Consider the following 20,113-nt stretch of genomic DNA (forward strand, 5'->3'; position numbering starts at 1 on the left):
ACGTGTCCACACCAAATTTCAAACTTAAGGTAAGGATTGAAATCTACATTTTTTAGAATCTTTCCTTTCCCCAACATAAGAATTGTTTAATAAAATGTGAAAATTAAAATTCGTAATTTTCTCGAAAACGATGCGAAGTATGCTGCTTAAATTGTCTAAATCAATATTCCATCATAAGACGACAATACGCAAAAAGTTGTTCTATTCTCTCTCTCTCTCTTTCTTTCTCTCTCTCTAGAAAAATCCAGGAGAAATGGTTTACCATGGATTTTTTCCAACAAAAATCACTCAAGTGATTTTATTTGTGTTTCGTAAATCAATATTTCACCAACAGCCCTGTGGCATGGCGTAAGTCATTTTTTTCTTAAATCTATAAGGGCTAGTTTACTCCTTGAAGTGAGCTCTTCTGGATGATTTTCTTAATTCGATTAACTTAATACATAACACATTAACAATCGCATTATGTTGGCGTTTTTACCTTTCACAGCAAAACAAATCTATAAGGTGTAGTTTGCTGTTAAGAGCGAGATTTATGAACAATTTTTTTCCGTAAATTACGATTTTGGTTATACTTCACAAATAGAATTTCAATAGAAAATCTACATGACATCAGTTATGTTTCATTTAAAAGTTCGTAAGAAATAGTTCACTCTAGGAAGAGAATTTTATTCAAAATTATCCTAAAAGAACTGTTAAAATTTTGCTTCTGTGTCTTTAACATTGTTTCAGTAATAAGTGCAGTATGATTTTATTTCATCTAAGATATGATAGCGAGAGTGTTTAGTGCTTTGATCTGTACATTTTTATTTCACTGATATATTTGATAAAATTACAATATATATATCCCCGCAGTATTAATATATTTTCTTTAAAGTGAGTGGGGAAGAGCTAATATTGATCGAACGATGTTGAATGTAATAGAGAACATTGTCGTAGTTTGCGCATGATCTCAACGAGCTCCTCCCGTTGCAACAGAAAATTCAGGATGTTCATTATTCCATACTGTGGGCGTTTCATGAATTCCGTAACACTGCGACTGTGCTAGCTTCTCCCACGCGCAAGAGCACGAAAGAAAGTAGGGAGGGAATTGCATACGATACCGACAGAGTCAGCGAAAGCCCTGAGAATGCCGTTATCGGAGCCGGCGTACTTTGCACACGTCGCCGGCAATGTCGTGGAAGCTCTGGCAATATCGGTGCTGGCGATGGTTTGCACACGTAGCCAGCAATGCCGGCACTGAGATGTAGCTTAGGATGTGGAAAAGAGAACATGAACCCAGCTATCAACAAGAGCAACGTTTCTCAACATCTGTGTCGCGAATACATGTCAACTGTGTCACGAGATTTTCTGATATTTCTGATGAAAATATTTCTTTCTCATATTCCTGCTTAAGAGCCAGAAGATTCTTTTATGTTAATATGTTTCTACTTGAGCATTTTACGTAATTTGTTTTTCACATTTGTACTTCACAGTCGTTCCATATAACAAAAAGAAATGCATTTTATGTATTTTCATATGTTTTCTTGTTTGCATCTAGGAGAAAAATCAGAAGAGATGTCGCAGAAGTTTGAAACTTACTTTGGTGTGCCCCGATGGAAGAAACGGTTGAGAAACGCTGAACAAAACGTATCTCCTTGCCTTGTTGTACTTACGACGTAGAAAGAGGAAATGTAGTGACAAGAGCTTTGGGTTTATCCATTATTGGCTGTGTGTCACGTAGATGGCGCTTTTTACATACTATATGAGAAACTACGCGAAGATGATGTGAATTTTTTAAAATTACTATCGGATGTCCGCAGAAACTTTTGATTTTTTAAGAGAAAGAATTGGAAATCGTATTTAGCGCCACAATACAGAACAATAAGTCTATTATTATTATTATTATTATTATTATTATTATTATTATTATTATTATTATTATTATTATTATTATTAAATTACTGACTAACTGGTCACTTCTAAATTGTAAGCCATTTCCATTAGTGGTAGCGACCCTGTGTTTTTCTTTATTCGCTTTCTTATGGTCGGTTTTAATAACAGAAGTTCAAATATCGAATTCTAAATCCTGTGAAAAAGCCACGAAAATCCCCCAAATTTCGACTTTTGTTTTAGCTTATTTATTTATCTTTTTTATACAGCTCCTGGGGAGAATTTTTGGTTATCTTCGATTTTTTCTTCAAATTCATACTTTCAAGTAGAGACGTGCTTGTTTCTCGATAGTAGTTTGTGGCCATTTTCAGTCGCTCTTGAGGGTAAAAACTAACTCTCCAATCTAAAAAGACGAATGAAGAACGATTTTGATGTTATTTTATTTTATTTGATCACATTCTACTCCTAATAGAACCATGAAACTTTCCTTACCCTCTAACGTCCCCTTTTCTTGCCATAGGTTGAAGGGAGAACCTCTGGTGGTCGCAGGCTAGTTATTAACATCAATAATAAAAGTAAAAATAATGTTACTAGTAGTAGTATTAATTAATAGCTCTCTTCGAAAGGCTTACCTTCTGATAAAGCTCACCGCATTTAAATTACACATTGAGCATATTTCCCTCACCTTGCCAGAAACTGCTCTTGTAATCATCTCCCTACAATAGCTTTCCCTGGATTAACCGTATTTAAACAATAATGTATCATTTGTATAGGATGTAGAATATAGGCATTATCGGCGCTTCCACCGATATTATCGTTGCCGTGTGCAAAGCTCGATAAGAAAGCATTTCCCCCGACAAAAAACGATATCGGCGATATAGCCTGCAATATCGGGAGCTTTGCCGACAACATTTGCCGTATCGGAGGATCGGCCGATAATGTCGGTGCGTATGCAAGTTACGATTCGGATACATTGAAATCGATTCCATAGCCGGCATTATCGGCGCTTCCACCGATATTATCGTTGCTCTGTGCAAATGACCTAACGGTACTAACGGTTCTAAACCAGCGATCGCCAAACCTTCAATCTCCAGTTACTAGTAGCTCACTTGGACATTTTTGGTAGATCGCGTTAACGCTACGGTTGGCTAACCTTCAGTTGTAAGTTTATAAGCAATAACCAAATGTAAGATCTTTTCTTTTCTTTTCTTTTTTCTTTTTTTTAAAGTTGGTAGTACTTTTGGTTGGTAGCTCACAGTAGGCTTTAAAAAGGTACGGTAGCTCAGAAGCTTTATAAGTTTGGCGACCACTGTTCTAAACAGAAGAGGATTAATAGCAGATAGTCACTGCAAAGAATATGATATTTTCGCAGAAAAAATGCACACACAGTATGCTGATCAGTAGAAATACTTTAAATTGACCACTAAATTTAATTGGATTTGTTCCCACAATATTATACTTATACTATAATATGTACTATATTCTTGTGCTATATTCTGCATGATGTATATTATACATTACTTAATTACTATAGTCAGCCTTCCTCGTTGGCCTAGTGGCTAACGCGTGCACCTTTGGTGAAAGTGTTTCTGAATGCGGTTCTCAGTTAGATCGCATTAACATTTAGAAGTATGGTTTACATCCGTAGCATCGACTCGGCATAGGACAGAAAGGACGTATGATCGAAACGTCGTACGACCGACACATTATTTTAGAATGAAGCAATGTTAAGTAATAATCATTTTCTCGACGATATATAGGTAAACCGGAATACGATCGAAACGACGTAGGACCGAAACAGCATACGATGGAAAGGGTGTATGATCGACACTGCATAGGATCTACACTGTTGGTAATATCTCGTTGAATGTGAGAGTATAGAAATTTGAGAATATAACTAATTATTAATAATTGTGTAAACCTCTTGGATACAGACGAAATAATAATATTTGCATTATATATTTTTTTTACTGTGTTTCAAATATTTACCTTTGCTAAATTGGAGCCCACGAAGTTCCTTAAATTACAATCTAAAAACGGTCGACGTAGACATTGGAAGTTTTGAGAGAAGCAATGTTCTTCTGCTCTTCAACGATGTGTAAATTATAAACGAAGTGTTCTATTCTTTCATCTTACTTTCATAGGCGTTGACTTCCAAATACAGCCCCCATCGACTGGAAACCAGGGTGTCTCAGGGGGCGTTTATCGAGACATGTAAAAGTAGTAGAGAATGACCGATATTAGTGTCGAATTGGTAGTTTTCGCGGTCGCTGAGATCAATGATAAAATTCTGATCGTATTAACTTCCAAATTCATCTCATTCACCTGCAGGTCTGGTGTCAGCGGGGATACCGAGATATGTAAAAATAATACAAAATGGCCTATATTAGTGCCACATCTATACAGGGTCAGTCCTTAAAGTAGTAGCACTGATTTTTTTCTTTTCTTTTTACAGACTGACGGCGGTTACTCCACCTGTTGTTGGTTGAGGTGGGTCTAAGGAAAGACAGAAAGCAGCGCCAGTCGGCTGCCAGCCATAGCAGGGTAAAGATCGCTTGTCATCGTAACCTCTGGGAGTGACCCTCGTCACGCTGCGTCATGGCCAATCTTTTGGAACAGCGTTACGCCATCAAATTTTGCGTGAAGCTCGATAAAACTGTGAAAGAGACTCATGAAATGATTAAGACGGCGTACGGTAATAACGCCATTGGAAGATCGAGTGTTTTTGAGTGGGACAAGCTGTTTAGGGAGGAGGGAGAAGAAGTTGAAGACGCTGCAGGGTCAGTCCGATCTTCGAGCTCCAAAACGGAGGAAAATGTTGCAAGAGTGAAGAATTTGCTGGATAGTGACCGAAGATTAACTGTTCGCATTTTTGCCGATGAACTTGGCATTGCTAAAACCCAAGTTCACGAAATTGTGCACGAACAATTGCAAATGAGGAAAATTTGTGCAAAGCTGGTGCCGCGAGTGCTGACAGGCGAGCAAAAGGACGTTCGCAAACGGATCTGCCAGGACCTTCTCGAAGAAGTGAGTGAAAATCCAAATTTGTTAGACAATGTGGTGACTGGGGACGAGACGTGGACGTTTGAGTATGACCCTGCGACCAAATGTCAAAGCGAGATCAATGTTAACATTTCCATTAGCGATGACTTTCAAATTCATCTACCATTGTGTTCACTTCTGGTGCTTGGGGTGATGGGTTCGATCCCAGCCCCCGCCAAGTGAACTTTGGGGTGGACAAACATCGTGTGTGTGGATTTTCTCGGGGGTTCTCCCGTTTCCTCCCACTTTCTTCATTCCACCATTTCATTCATTACTCACCATCACCGTCTCCTTTAGCCTAACCGGCATAATCATGGGACGTAAAACTCAAAAATTTCATTTCATTTCATTTCGTTTTCATCTACCATTGTATGTGGGTCGGGGTTATCTGTGGGAGGATTACCGAGAATGTAAAAATAATCCAAAATGACCGATATTAGTGTCAAATCCATAGTTTTCGAGGACGCTGAGATCAATGGTGACACTTCCATTAGCGATGGAATTCAAATTCAGCCACCAATATATGCGGACCGAGGGTTACCTGCGGGGGTTACAGAAACATGTAAAAATAATCCAAAATAGAATATATTAGTGTCAAATCCATAGTTTTTGCGGTCGTTGAGAAAAATGGTGATATTCCCACAGGCACTTACAAATACATTCCCCATCGGCTCGGAACCAGGGATATGTAAAAATAATCCAAACTGACCGATATTAGTGTCGAATCCATAGTTTTCGCGGTCGCTGAGATCAATGGTGATACCTCCATTAGCGATGGCTTTCAAATTCAGCTACCATTGTATACGGGCCTGGGTTACCTGCAGGGGGGATTACCAAGAGATGTAAAAATTATGCAAAATGACCGATATTAGTGTCAAATCCATAGTTTTTGCGGCCCATAAGATGAATGGTGTTGCTCTCACCGGAGTTGACTTCCAAATACAGCCTCCATCGACTAGAAACCAGGTTGTCTCAGGGGGCGTTTACTGGGATATGTAAAAGTAGTAGAAAATGACCGATATTTTTTCTTTCGTTGTTCAATTTGTTTACGTAGATATTTTATCAGACCCATGAGAAGAATGGGCATTTCAGCTAGTTTATATATATATATATATATATATATATATCTAAATGAAAGTGACTATGCTCTTGACTTGATAACTCCTGAATCACTCCACCGATTTCAATCAAGTTTTCAACATAGATGATGTTCTGGCCTGGGGTAGTTTTTATCACTACACTTTGATGCTGCAACTTAGGGGAGGGGGAGGGAGGAGATATATAAAATAATGGAAAATAACGTATATTAATGTCAAATTCATAGTTTTCAGGGTCGCTGAGATGAACAGGGACACCTCCGGTTACGTTTAAATCCAAATTCAGCCCCGCAACTTATGGGAGGGGGATATATATATATATATATATATATATATATATATATATATATATATATATATATATATATATATATATATATATATATATATATATATATATATATATATATATATATATATATGATCGAAAATGACTGATATCAGAGAGAGCTTCAATTATTACTATTTTTTATTTTAACCCAACGAAGCGGGAATTTGAGCTAGTCACAGTATAAAGTAAAAGAATATGTTTCAACACAATAAAAGTTATAAATTATTATCGGCGATGAATAACATGGGCTTACTTTAAACGTCATAAAGATTAGGTTGTCTCGATTTTGTCGAAAACTACTGCACAAAATGAGAATTTATCCTCAAATATCTCGGTTTCGTTATCTCGATATAATCTATCTATTAACACATCTAATCTTTGGATAATATAGTACTGTACTTAAAAAAAAAAAATAAAGTTTAAGAGCTTTACTAATTAAAGTTATATCCTATTAACTGTAATACCTATTGCAATAGCGAAAACTCGAAGAGGTTACGCTTTAGTTTCAGTTCCATTTTATCAAGTGACGTGCATATCATACAGCATCAATCTTTTACGTTTTCAAAAAAGAAAAAAATCTATTTTCTCGCAAACTGCGCATAAGGATTTACACCCACTCTTATATTTTTGTTCAGTCCAACGAGATCAACCTATTGTATAGATAGGTTGAATAAAAAGTAATGGCAACGCTGTTCTCTCGTCAAAACGGTGTATTTCAGCACTACAAAGTTTCCGTAGTTGATAAACGAATGGGAGACGATGAAATGTGGCGAGTGGCAATTACTATGTGTTATTCACTCAAAAGCATCAATACCCTAAAGTGGAAAGGAAAAAAATGGTAGCGAAATAACAACATCAAGGTTTAAATGATATGTGAGCATATCTCACAACGAAGTTTTCAGTGACTTTGCAACGACCTTTTCACTAAAATGAAGAAGTTACTTCGTTGGAAGCTTCGACAAAGATTGGCGCGTTGACATTGAACGACCTTCCACACATGTAGCAGGATGGTTATGTTGAAGGAATGGAGCAGTTGCAGAGTTAGGCACGAATTGTAACAATGTTGGCGTTAAGTTTTATCAATTTCTTGCAAGCTTATATCTCGTCTTTGGACATTTCTTCCACTTTAAACACTAATAATTTGTAGAATATTCAATACTTACTGTGCAACGGTTTCATGAATACGGAATTTTCCTTTGTTGCTAAACGTACCAAATAAGTGTCTTAAGTTCCATTTCCTCATTATACAAAAAATGAACTTGCTTCTTAGAAACCCACTTCCTCATTAATTGATGCAGTGTATCAAAATCTAAAAATAAATAAATAAAAATAAATGATGTTCCTACAAAACAGGTCAGAAATTAAAATAATGCAGTAACAATACATTGCAAAACATCTAAAAGGGGCATGGTTGTTCAGTAGTTGAGCGTACACCGCTGGTGCGTGGTATCCCTGGTTCGATCCCAGCTCGCGCCAAGTGGGCTTTGAGTGGACAAATGCTTTGTTCGTGAGTTTTTCCCGGGTTTTCCCATACCTTCCTACTTTACTCATTCCACTATTGCATTCATTTACGATCATCACTGTCTCCTTTAGCCTAGCCGGCTTGACCGTGGGACGTAAAACTGAAAAATTATGTACATTTTTATTGCAAGGCATCTAATTTCTTACTTTGATACTAAACGATAGTAATTTCTGTGATTAGTTATCAGAAGAAATAAAATCTAAATATTCCATCTAGTAGCCCGTTCCCTTACATAATCTTTTTCCCTGAGGTGCTACCGTCCAGGATAGTCTTTTTTATCTGTAAATGTCATTTAAAGTTTATATATTCTTATTTATTTATGTTCAAATGTGTTATTCTGTAGATGGTTCTAATAATATATTGTTTTGAGTACACTGTCTACATATTTATGTTTTCATATTTATAATATGTGTATACTGCATTTTAAACCACGTATCTTTGAACTTTTCAAAATGGTGGATATAATGGAATTCTACTACTTTAATTACGAAAGTGTGATTACTTTGTATACGTTTATCTATGGTTACTAGTTTCGGGAAAGATACACGACCATGAGTAAATATCATGTTGAATTTTGAATTAATATAACCAAATGTTGCGATATTGAAGTAATATGTAAGTAACTGTTAGAAGTATGTGTCATTGCTAGGAGTGTCTTATATCACTAATAAGAGATGGCACGTTTTGATGTTTAACAGAAAATATTCTTTACATATACACTACATAAATATAGCTATAAACAATCTGTTCCGGTAGAACCAGCAAATATTATTTGGCAACGAATGACACATGTTTCCTCTCCACTTTCTCGGGGTATTCACGTTTCCTTCCTCATTCTCATTCCAGCAATTCTTCCATCATCATTGAATTCTCTTAATCATCCGTCTCTTATAGTCTAAACTGCATAATCGTGGAACATTATACTGAAAGATTTCATTTCTTTTATTTTATTTTATTTTAACTCCATAAACATTTGTTTTTTATTGACTTTCTCGGAAGCTATGCATCAGAAAATAACCTCAAACATGTCTCTGTGTTAAACACAATGCAGTCTATCAATATCGTAACTCTTACATTTGGATAATATTTTACTTAGAAAAGGAATTAAAGTTTCAGAATTTGTCATAATTTTTGTTATATCTCAATCGTACGTACTGTAGTTCTGCTAATGTCATAACGAAGAACATGATGAGTCTGTATTTCAGTATCATTTTCATCTTAATGAAATGAAAATGAAATCTTTAAGTTTTAAGTCCCACGGTTATGCCGGTTAGGCTAAAGAAGACACTGATGATGAGAGATGAATGAAATGGTGGAATGAAGAAAGTGAGAGAAAACGGGAGCTTTTTATGGTAAATTTTAGATAAATTTCATTCTTATGAATTTTAATTTCCAACAGTAGGAATAGGCATTTTTTTTTTTTTTTTGAGAATTGGTTACATTGTGGATCCGATTTATCTGAAAAGAGAACTTTCATTGTGCCTAGCGAACGATAATAGTAGACTTGGTCGACTTGTTTTCTTCGCATTTATCAACTTTGATTAGAAACAAAAGAAAGGTAAAACCATTAATTATATTATATATACTAAATAACTCGTGGATATTACCCACTGCAGGAACTTAGAGACAATTGGAAACATTTGACCACCCATACTCCCTTTTTAAAGGACTTAAAAAATGGAAGAGGTCCTTTAAACTGAGGGATACGAATGTATATATCAGGTGGGCTTTGTTACTTCAAACTGCAAAGTATCTTGAGAAATAAGCATCGGACGAAAAAAAATGTACGAAATAAAATGTTAATATCTTGCAAGGAGAAATTTACCCATGCTAAAATTAGCCTCCCGCTTCCCCACTTACGGGTGGACGGGGGAACTGAAAAATTATATCGGAACCTCGTCATTTTAATTGCAGATTACGATTCTAGAGAAAAAAATATTTAAGTTGTATTAGAAACATTTTGTCGTACCCTCAAAGAAGTGGTGTAATCAGTTAAACCTAGGTTCACTACGGTATCTTCAATTAAGTGATTAGATAGGAGTTAAAGTCTTTCTCAGCACACTGTGGGGCCGCGGTGGCTCAGTGGTAGAGCGTTCACCTCTGGCACATGGGGTCTCGGTTTCAAACCCTGCTCCCGCCAAGTGAACTTTGTAGTGGACAAACACCGTGTGCGTGGGTTTCCTCGGGGCTCTCCCGTTTCTTTCATCATCACCGTCTCCTTTAGCTTAACCGGCTTAACCGTGAGACGTTAAACTCAAAAATTTCATTTCGTTTCATTTTTTTCTTTCTCAGCACAGAGACTATATAAAATGAAGACAGACCATTTAACGTGGAATTCAAATCACTGTAATGGGTTCAAATGTCAATATTTTCCACTAGGAATCGAACATGAGAATCGAATATTTTATATGTAGACAGTTACCTTATTTGTTAGTTGCAAATTTTACTTGAAATAAGTTTAATTAATAATTATATAATATGGAAACTATGAAGTAATACACGTTGCACTGTAAATGTAAGTCAAACATCGTAAAACTTTCATATTTGGTGTGCAAAAATGGCTGTTCCCAAAAAGATCTCTGTCCCTTCTTTGCTTCCCTAAGAAACTAAAACTGGGGTCATTACTGCGTACAACAAATCTGTAAATATCACATATTTTTAGATCAGAAAATAACAAAACACACTTATCATTACTATACTCAAACAAAGATTGCGATCTGAGCGGAAATGCTTAATTAAGTTTTACTGGGGATTTGGTAGACAGCAGCACTTCTCAAAATTCGTTTGTGATTCACGGATTCCTTTATACAATGACATCACAGACGGTAATTAACATCTGACAGCCATTACCCTCTTCTCCCCTATTATTAAAAACAGCGTTGGGAAATTATATTTGTCTTTGTACTTTCCGTAGTAAAGGGATGTAGGGCTTGCTGCTGTGATAACGCAATCAGGTCAGTTGAAGGTTAAAATCACATGTGGTGAATGTGAACATGGCGCTCACACGTATACCAATGGCAAGATTATTTTTTCTAGACTCACAGCTTGTTATTGTATTTCCACTTGTTTAATTTTGCACTTCCGTGTGATATGAGTAATCGAAAGGAAATGCTAGCGTGGCTAGATGAAGTCAGTGACGACGATAAAAAAAAAAAAATGTAAATGAGTTTTAGCACTCCGAAGAGGAAGCTATATTGTGCTATTGAATATTGATCACGATAGTGTCACAGAACACTGTGCTGAAGAAATTGAATCGGACGAACAAGGGCAAAGTCTGTATATGTGAAACGTGATAATACTACGCAGTGGAATACACATCCTCCATATCAATAAGTCCTGAGAGCCACTTCTGTTGGGATTCTCCTGAGCATGAGAAGAACCATAATGTTGTATAATATTCTCATATATGATCTCTCTCTTGGCTACATAGTTAACGTACACATCTTTGGCACGGTAGACCTGGGTTCGATTCCCGGTAGGTGTTCATGCGGTTGGGGTCCCACGTTAAGTTGTACGCACACTTCATATATAGCCTTGCTGGTTTACGGAGCACCAAATCCCAATTCAACTCAATTCAAAATTGTCATATAGGAATGTGAAACTTGTAGATACATTTTAACAATATATCACATTCTTTAAGAAGAAAGAATGGATAGTATATTTAAATAATTAAATAACACACACTAATTATAATTATATTATGGTCAACTGATAAGAATTGAAGTAGGGATGGTACCGAGACCGAGACAAGTCTCGGTATCGTCTCGAATTATCGAGATGAGACCGAGACCGAGACGGACTTTTACATACCGAGACGAGACCGAGACCGAGACAGACCTCTATAAATCGAGACGAGACCATGGTCAGTCTCGAAAGTCTCGGTCTCGTCTCGAATATTGATAGTTACTTTGCTTTTACACAAAATTTGTTTCGTTGCTGTATGAGATAATATGAGAACGGTTGACTGATGTACCTGCACAGTGGAGTATTTAGGGGGTAGGTATCGGGCTCAACTCCCTCCAGAAATAAATTTGTAATCATTTTTCGCATTGCAAGTAGAACTGAAATGTTTGTTACCCGTTCCTCAAGCCTCTCCCGAAACAAAATCCACTGCTGTTGTATATAATCTTCTCTCTCTATCTCTCTCTCTCTCTCTCTCTCTCTCTCTCTCTATCTATCTATCTATCTATCTATCTATCTATCTTTATATATATATATGATACCATGGGGCAGATCGAATGGCGATGTTATGGTACCCCAAGGGCCGCTCTTTAAGGGGGTCCGGGGCCCAACTTTAAAATCTTAAATTTAAACATGGGTCGAGAGACACCTCGTTCGATAGGTCTTTAAAAACTGAAAAGCAATGTGGCAAAAGATTTTTCATATCGGTCACCGTATTCAAAACAGCCACCAAGATATGTTACCTGCATCAGATGAAGGTCCAGTAGTACTAGTATGAAAATGGTTGAACATAAATGAACCAAACAAAAATTCAAATATTAAATCCACGGGGCAAATCGAATGATGTTGTCGCGATGCCCCCCAGGCCGGCTTTCATGGGGGCCCAGGCCCAACTTAGAAATTTTCAACGAAAATATGGATCAAGTGATACCTCGTTCGATATATCTTCATACACTAAACAGCGTTGTGGCAAAAGATTGTTCATATGGGTCACCGTTTTCAAAATGGCCGCCAAGACATGGTGTCTGTACCAGATAAAACGTCCAGTACCACTAATATGAAAACGGTTGAAGATAATGACGGATGAACAGAATAAAACTCCTATAGGAAATCACAGAGGGTATTTATCATTCCAGGACTCGAAAATGTTGCAACAGAGGAGAAGATGATTAGAGTAAAAGTGCCATAATGCAAAGGAGGAAATCTAGTTCCTAGAAAATCATCGTTCCAACGTCCTCCGTAAGTGGGTGAAGCGGGACGGGAAGAAACGGTGAAATTGCAAATGAGAACCTTAGTTTTTGCAAATTGTATCTACACAACAAAATTATCTGAAATGTGATTTTATAACAGATAGGTGTCTTTAAAAAAAAGGTAGGTAAAATTCTTGTTAAATATTACTTTCCATTTTTATTTCAGGCAATGATTTATGCAAAAATGAATCAACTGAAATGCGAAACCAATTTGTCGAACAATCCAATTTTAGAACAACGTGTACAAATGTTGGCTTTGCTCAAAAGTCGTCTGCACAATATTGGTTCATTACTTCATTACAGTGCCAGTCACTTGTACATCCAAGTGTTTCAGACAAACCATACCTATTGCAAGTAAATTCTCATTTGAGATTTTACCATTCATTTCCGCTTTACCCACTTACGGAGGGAGATCGGAAAAATAATTTTCTAAGAATTAGATTTCATTATCATTATCTTTAGCATTATCTCATTTATACTTTAATAATCTTCTTCTCCGTTGGAATGATAAATACCTTCTGCGATTTCCTATACGAGTTTTATGCTGTTCATTTATCTCCAATCTTTTTCATATTAGTGGTACTGGACGTTTTATCTAATACAGACACCAAGACTTGGCTACCATTTTGAATACGGTAACCGATATGAAAAATCTTTTACCACAACACTTTTTAGTTTTTAAAGATATATCGAACGAGATATCACTTGACCTATATTTTTTCCATTAACAATTTTTAAGTTGGGCCCTGGCCCCCACGAAAAGCGGCCCTGGAGGTCACCACTACATCATCTGACTTGTTTTATGTCATTTTCCTGTTTCACTTTTTGTTCTGTTCATTGTCACAACTCTGTTTAGTGTTTGAAGGTCTATCGAACGAGGTATCACTTGCCCCATGTTTCCATTTAAAATTTTAAAGTTGGGCCCTGGGCCTCAATGAAGGGCGGCCCTGGGGGACACCACGACAACACCATTCGATGTGCCCAATGGCTTTCCTATTTGAACTTTTGCTTGGTTCATTTATGTTCAACCGTTTTCATATTAGTGCTACTGGACAATTAACTGATGCAGGTAACATAATTATCTTGGCTGCCATTTTGAAAACAGTGGCCGATATAAAAAAAAATCTTTTGCCACATTCCTTTTCAGTTTTTATGGATCTATCGAACGAGGTGTCACTCACCCCATGTTTCCATTTAAAATTTTGAAGTTGGGCCCCGGGCACTCTTGAAGAGCGGCCCTGGGGGACACTATGATATCACCATTCGATTTGCCCCATAGTATTTCCTATTTGAGTTTTTGTTCAGTTTATTTATGTTTAACCGTTTTCGAGATATTTCCGTGGAAAGATTAATATGGGCCCCTATATATATATATATAGGCCTGGATCCGGGATATGATCAAGGGAGGGGCTAAATCATACTTTGCCTCTTTATTCAATGTAAAGCAGGATTGAAGCTCATTTTATTCAGTGTATAAATGAACATTAAGGGGGTATATAGCCCCTCAGCCCTTGCATCCGCGCCTATATATAAACAAGCAGTGTTACCAACGCAAAATAAAGTTATATTTTCTCAAATTGCACTATGTAAGGTATTAAATATTTCTAATTTAGATGTTAAATAAAACCACAATACCACATACATTATTCAGTGTAACAAAGGACAATACAGTATCACTAACATCAACATTTCGGGGATCTCTAATAACTCAAATAGCATAGACGGTGCAATGCGCATCATTTGTATCTTAGCGTCAAACACTATGATCATCGTATAATGTATTTCGAAAGAATGAAGGAACAAAGTTACAAGAAATGAAAAATTTTACTTTTACTAAAGACTTTACTTCGAAAACGTTGCTGACATATCACGTTTCATCATTTAGATGCTTCCAAAAGACTTAAGTGATCATAATGCCATTTACAAGAATTGTTATTTCAAACCGTTTCAGAGATACCAAACACATGGATAGTGATTGTTTTATTGCTTAAAATAACGTATTTGCGTTAAGTTTTTATAATGATTGTTGTTTTAGTTTGCTTCTATAACATTACAACAATAGTTTTTGGTTGTTTTAATTAAAACAAGTTGCAGTTCCATTGTTTTAAGCAATGCTGCCAACTTCAATAAATTGCTAAATATTATTCTAAATATAGTGCAAAAAATGTAACTATGCTGCAAAATATTTTAATAACTCGTAATTTGCTTTAGTAAATGCAAATTGTAACTGAAATTAAATGTAACTGATAACTTTTCAGTAACACTAGATGTTCCCCTAAGCCTTAGGCCTGATGTACACAAAACCATGCTTAATTAAAAGTTCTAAATACACCCAAGTTACAGTTCACTTGTTTTAGTTTGACCAGCCAACACCTCAAACTCGATCCATACCATATAGCTATATGCAATTATTCAAGGACTTACAGTTAGTAGTACACATTGTGTTGATTTTTGGTTTGGTTTGTTTTAGTTTAACGTCCCACGATCATGCTAGGGCGTCTAAAGGAGACGTGGAGCTAATGATTATAATGGAATCCGAACCACTTCGGTCGTTCAACTGTACCCCCACCGGAAATCGAATTTGTGACCATGCGAACCGAAGTCAAGCGTGCTAGCCGCTAGACCAAATGGAGGTCCTCACTGTGTTGATTTGAATCATTGAGTCAGTGTTGCCAGATTCGAATATCAAAAACTAGCGTGTCTGTGCTCCAAAAGTAGCGGATTTGAACTATTTGTAGGCCAAATATATACAGTAGAAATGAATCATTTGGCAACTAATGACTGGTACTAATTGAATAATTTTTAACATGGACTGGAAAATGTGCTGGACATATTGCAAGAAATTATGATCGATGAACAAAAACAATTCTAAATAGGATACCACGAGATAAAAACAGCCTAGGAAACGTCCTTATACAGGAAGGTTTGACGAAATCAAGAACAACTGGGGAGTAACCTGAAAAAGAATTGCTCAAGATAGATAGTTGTGGAGAAGACTTGGAAAGACCTTCATCCAGCAGTGGATTGACAATGGTTGATTATAATTATAGCTATGATTTTATTATATCTGGATCTCAGAGGTAAACTAAACCAAGCCATAATTTCGTAATTTTACAAGAGAAGCGAAAAACCAGTTCCTTAAGTAAGACATATAGTACTGTTTTCAAACTTTGTAAGTAGTTACAAAGTAATAGGATGCTTGAACCCGGAACACAAGCGTGGAAAGCATTAGCGCTAGCAAATCAGCTACGAAGAAGTACATCATACCATAATTCTGTCAAGAATGAAGGCAAAAAGTAAGAACCGTAAACGTCAGACTATACGATAATAATACTTTCACAATTTTAATTTAATACTATTTATTTCGAGACTTTCGAGACGAGACCCGAGACGAGACCGAGACTTGGTCTTCGAGACCGAGACCGAGATCGAGACAAGCATCTGTTCACCGAGACGAGACCGAGACCGAGACGGCGATTTTTGACTCGAGACGAGATCGAGACCGAGACCGCTATTTATCAACCGAGACGAGACCGAGACTGTACAAAGTCTCGTTTCGTCTCGTCTTGATACCATCCCTAAATTGAAGACTTTGGGGCAAAAGCCCGTCAAGTCCAAAAAGTGAAAGTGTAAAGGAGATAGCTTCACAAGTGTATTTCGTCATCAGATTTTTTTTCAAACTTGGTGCATATATACTAGATCGAAAATAAATCTACATATATTTTCTTGTTTCTTTGAGAGTGGCAAGGGGAATCTTTTCGAAAAGGGGTCCCTTTGACTAAAAGAGCCATATTAAAAAAAACTCTGCCGATGCAAAGATGACTTCAAAGTAGGAAATACGTGTTTTGTCATTTTTGCGAGAAAAGGGTTATAGGGGGCAATGTTCCCCTTTGAAATGACAAAGGACTCTGTACAATCGTCGAAGAAATTTGAATTAGGTGGAATTGCTTGAAACCGTGATATGTTGTAGATATTGTCTAAGGAAACGTCTCAATGGGCAAAACCACAAATTGCTGACCGTTTGACCACTACAGGGCCACTTTTTTAAAAATAGCCGAAGAAAACGATATTCTGGATTTCGGTACAATGACTAAAACCGTGATATGATGTACATATTATGATACTGAGAAAAAGTCTTAATGGGCATAACCACCAATCACTGATTGTTTGGCCACTACAGGGCCCCTTTTTAAAAACAGAAGAAGATAACGACATTCTGGATTTTGGTAAAAATGAGTAAAACCGTGATATGGTGTAGATATTGTAATTCCGAGAAAAAAGTCTTAATGGGCATAGCCACCAAACACTGATTAGCCACTACAGGGCCACTTTTTTGAAAGCAGCCAAAGATAGTGACATTCTGGATTACGATAAAAATGACTGAAACTGTGATATGTTGTAGATGTTGTGATCCTGAAAAAAAGTGTCAATAAGCACAACCACCAACCACTGACTGTTTGGCAACTACAGGACCGCTTTTTTGAAACCAGCAGAAGGTAACGGTATTCTGGATTTCGGTGGAATTGGTTGAAACTATGATATGTTGTAAATATCCAATTTCCGTAAGGATTGTGCGGGATCCTTTGTCATTTCGAAAGCCCCTAACCCTTTTCTCGCGGAAACGACCAAACCCGTATTTTCTACTTTCAAGTCATCTTTGTATCGGCAGAGTTTTAAACAAAAACACACTATTTGGTGAGCAAAACAATATATTCACATAAAAAACAACATACGTGTTACAGTTTCGCCAACTAACATTTTGGCTTTATCAGACACTAGGAGTGTGTTCTCATAGTGTCTGATGAAGCCAAAATGTTAGTTGGCGAAACTGTAACACGTATGTTGTTTTTTATGTGAATATATTGTTTTGCTCACCAAATAGTGTGTTTTTGTTTAAGTATATACAAAGCAAAGCTTCTACTTATGGAAAATATTACGGCAGAATTTCATTTCTTTAATGTGGCCCTTTTAATCAGGGGGACTTTTCCTTCTGAAAAAGGGCCCTTTGCCCCCGTTAACCTATTTTCCGAAAGAAACAAAATAAACACGTGTCGATTTATTTTCGGTCTAGTACATATGTGCCAAGTTTGAAGACAATCGGATGAAGAGAAACCCTTGTGAAGCTGTCTCATTTACAGTTTTACTTTTTGGACTTGATGGGTTTTTGCCCCAAAGTCTTCAATTCATGTCTTCTGTGAGAACTCATAAGATTCATATTTCAGATCAATGTGTAGAATTACGTGTCATATAGTTTCCTACGGGATGTTAGGCTAGACGCTGACATGCGATTATCCATTGAGTGACAACCGGAATCATCAGTTTACCAAAGGTTTTGATTATATTAATAGCGCGATGATGGGTAGTTACTGTATTAATCTGAGCAATTAAATTTGATAATTGTGATTTTACACAAATTGAAAAATGGACTATGGGCAAACCATTTGTTCGATTTATTTGCTAAATTCAAATCTCCTTTTGTACGGTTATTATTTATCTGTGTAAGCATATTGTTATGTTTAATTAATTATTGAAATGTTAAAAAACGAAACTTTTGTATATGAGTGTACAATTAAGAACATTTCATCAGTGTTATACGAAAAAAAAACAACGTTAGACGTCATAAGACAAACAACTTTTAAAGAAAAAACCCACAACGAAAATAAGTTACAAGGACTGCTTACGTACAAGTTGTTTGTCACATACTCACTCTCTCAGACTAGTATAAAAGCTTAAAATTTTAGAACCATTTTACCTTTCAATCTTCATCATACTTTGTCTTCGCTACTCCGTCATCTTGCGACTTACAATTGGACTTTGAAGCTTCGACGATGATGGTCAACATCGAGCTGAGAGAGAGACCTCCTAACGTTAAGAGTAAGTTCTTTACCTTTTGAATAATTCAAGTCTCTTTGAAGAAGTAATTTCTTCAGGCAGTCTCCTGCTATGGCCTCAAGTATAACAGCTCTTAAAGCTGAGAATTCATCTTTTATTAATGAATAATATTGTAATGTTTCTGCAGACCATTTGAGCTCACTTTAATACTTAATGTTTGATAATATTACGTCTGCACATTTGTAATAATGATTTAGATATCCTTGTAATAAACATATACATTGAATTCCTTTCTTTAATATACTACCAAATTATTATTTAGCTGTTAACTTGAGTAATAAGATACTAACCACTATACGCATCTAAATTTCATAATCAATAATTTATAGACACAAACACTTTAAATTAAACATGGCTTTCCCTAGCGAACAATAGAGACTAATCATTCAAAAGGCGTATTAGCATTTGCTATGCCGATAATAAGAGGCCTACATTATGAAAATACTTCTTCCTGAGCATTGAAATACTACATGTATACATATCTCTGCATGTCTTAATGGTTTCTGGCTTACATTTCTATTTTGGGCTTTAAAACAATTAGTGCAAGAAATATTTACAAAATGGCTCGTAGACAACACAACAATAATACATCGTCCAGTGCTCCTTCTGTTACTTTCCCTACGTTTATTGATACCTTTTCAAATTCTGACGGTCAAGACGCGGAAACATTCATACAGAATTTTGAAAGATTTTCCTTATTACATAAATTGAATGAAGACACCCAGAAACAGGTCTTCAAACTTTCGTTGACACAGTTTCCAGCGCTTTGGCTTAATAGAAATGAACAGTATTTAAGTTTGTCGGGTCCGCATTGAAGGACAAATTCTTGGAACAGTTTTCTCCCTCCTCCTCTTCCCTCGAGGCTACACTCTTATTTCAGAAACGACAACAAAACAAAGATGAGAAGCTCCTTCCGTTTTTATATGAGAAGTATGATCTGTCTCAGCGCATTTCTCCCCCCATGCCCTTCAAATCGTTTTTGCTGCAAACGATCATATCCCTTCAACCACGTTTTGTACCGCTATTTGCTCAACATCAATTTGATAACTTTTCGCAATTAATAGCAAAAGCGCAAATAATAGAAAATTCTGATGCATTGTTAAGATATAGAACTGAGCAGGAAAACAAACATGTAAAATTCCAAGATTCTGCTACCTCCACTCCCTCCCCTTCTCTTTCGTCCGAAGTACAGCTAGACAAGATTTCTAAACAGCTCGAGGCGTTACAAGTAAGTTTAGCTATGCGAGATGAAGCAACACAGATCATTGCCACTGTTTCAAAACAACAACTTGAGGAAAATAAGCAAAATCAGTATCAAAAGAAATCTAGACGTGCTTCCCCTCACAGGTATAATAATAAACAAAACGGTGAAACTAGACAAGATTCTTCTCAAGCTAATAATAAGAAGAAAAATAGGTTTTCAAATGGC

Source organism: Thermobia domestica, chromosome 6, assembly GCF_964235325.1.
Source record: "Thermobia domestica chromosome 6, izTheDome1.hap1.1, whole genome shotgun sequence".
Lineage (NCBI taxonomy): Eukaryota > Metazoa > Arthropoda > Insecta > Zygentoma > Lepismatidae > Thermobia > Thermobia domestica.